The sequence below is a fragment of the Propithecus coquereli genome, unplaced genomic scaffold, assembly GCF_000956105.1.
Source record: "Propithecus coquereli isolate 6110/MARCELLA unplaced genomic scaffold, Pcoq_1.0 Scaffold86, whole genome shotgun sequence".
Taxonomy (NCBI): domain Eukaryota; kingdom Metazoa; phylum Chordata; class Mammalia; order Primates; family Indriidae; genus Propithecus; species Propithecus coquereli.
The window spans coordinates 4,854,589-4,856,788 of record NW_012154840.1 but is presented as its reverse complement, the minus strand read 5'-3'; the positions used below and the strand labels follow the sequence as shown (position 1 = coordinate 4,856,788).

The window sequence follows — 2,200 nt, the reverse complement described above, 5'->3', positions numbered from 1 at the left end:
TAGTTCTCTATATGCTTTGGAAGTACTAGCAGGCATTCATCATAACATCTGGCAATTTCTTCCTTTTCCTGATTCAAAAGAAATCAAACATACTTTCTGAGGATTTTCTATATTCATTTCTGTTTACTTGCAATTCATTTACATGAGTTTAATGCACCACTTTCTATTCTATGGGCAGTCAGTATTTGTTGACTGAAGAACCAAATATTAACCTTCTAAAAATATTTCAGTCCTTAAGGAAGTTAGCTTAAATCCAGATTTCATACCATGATATTTACCTGTCATGAAGCAACAGAAATCTGTATTTTGAAGGATTGGAACTCACTCTAAAAATAAATTCTAACACAAATGTCATTATTTAAGACTCCTCCCTTCGGCTAGCTTAATTAGTCATGCTCTGACCAGTTTTCTTCAATTCAAAAGAAAGTCCAGAAAACAATCTGCCTTTAACTTGTCAGCAAGGTACTTGCATTCAACTAAAAAAGGAATAAAGGCCAATTTGCTAATTATGTCTTGCATAAGAGCTCAGAATCACCTTTACCCTTAAGTAATTTGTATGTAAGAGACAATTCTGCAACCAGTACTGGGTGAAAAATGAACATGAGAGTTAAAAAAAATTTCAACATTAGCTACCAAAATTCGATTCATAGTACCTGTTTTCTCTGTTCAGCTTAAACAAATAGAATAAAGTATGGATTCTTGATTTATTGTTCAGGGTCTTGATTTAAGTAAATACTCTCCCCAGGAATGGGTGAGATTCATTGGAGATTACTCAACAGAACCCACGGATGAGAAAGGAGACACAAAAATGGAGTCTGATTGTGAATGATTTGGGTTTTACTCTTAACTCTTCAATTACTCCTTCCCAATTTCCTCAATTTCCTCTACTGCTTACTTTACTTCCCTAGAGGAACACATTAATCAAAGGTTCTGTCCCCACTTGTCTTCTATTTCCTTCTATTTCTGCTCTTTTCCTTGGGGAACTCATTAATTTGCACTGTTTCAACTATCACCTCTTAATCTCTCTAGTCTGGGCTCCTTCCTGAGCTTGTCTTACATTTGGTATTATTAGCTGAATAGCCAGTCCTATCTGGATGCTCTGCTTGCACCTCAAACTTAACATATCCAAAGCCAAGATCTTCATTTTCCCAATCAAGACTTCCTGACTTACTATCTACTTCTGTTAAAAGCATTATCATTCTCTCATCCTTGGTATCATCTTTCAATGCTATCCCTTTTTTAAAAACTCTGATAGCCCATCCATTGCTAAGTCTGTTGACTGTTATCTCACAATGTCACTTGCATCTTTATTTCGACCACCACTCTAGTTGGCGCTATTGCTTCTTACTTAGAATATTACGTCAGTCTCACAACTGGTCAGTAAATATTCGCTGAATGAATGCAGGAAATGAATGGTATCCCTACTTTAGGTCTCTTACCACTTTAGTCCATCTTCTACAACAGGGCCAGGTTAATTTCCTAAAACACAGCTCTAATCTTATTGCTCTTGTATTCAAAATAGAAGTTACTACTTACCACATAATATATTTTTCTGTCTCACAGTTAAGATACTTCACATTAAGAGCTTTATCTGTCTTTTTAAGCTTATTGCCAATTCCTCTGAAACACTTCCCTCTCACTGGGACCCAAAACAGACTACTCACTTCTCCACACATACTATAATATATGCTGTCTCACATCTAGGCCATTGTTCATGCTATTCCTATGCCTGTAATAACCCTACTCATCAATCAAGGCCTATCTCAGATGCCATCTCCTCTCTGAAACCTTTCCCAACTCCCCATCATAGTGGTTCCTTACCTTTTCTCTGAAACCCCACAATACCTGACTGGTACTTCTTTAAATCATTTGTTACCTACCTTGTATTATGGCAATAAAATAAAACTTGCCTTATCCTGTATGATTTGAGGGAAGAACTTTGATTTATTCGTATCTGAATACTCTACAATGCCAAGAACAATATTTTGTATGGTAAGTTCTCAATAAATATTTTTAGAGTAGGGAAAAGAATGAGTAAATAAAAGAGAACATACATGGTATAAGGATGAAATAAGTGGTAAGAACTGGGTTCTAAAACAAAATATTAATCCTTCTATGTAAGAGGAGTAACCAAATTACAGCCAAACTTCATTTATGCTTGTTTTAAGCAAATACTTTTAATTATATTTTTGGAAATCTA

General features: G+C 35.2%; 1 protein-coding gene across 1 annotated transcript in view; it reads right to left on the bottom strand.

Annotated features, from left to right (window-relative positions):
• The window catches only part of ABCB7 (ATP-binding cassette, sub-family B (MDR/TAP), member 7), a 111,435-nt gene that overhangs the window by 47,084 nt on the left and 62,151 nt on the right, over window positions 1–2,200 (bottom strand). The window lies entirely within an intron of this gene.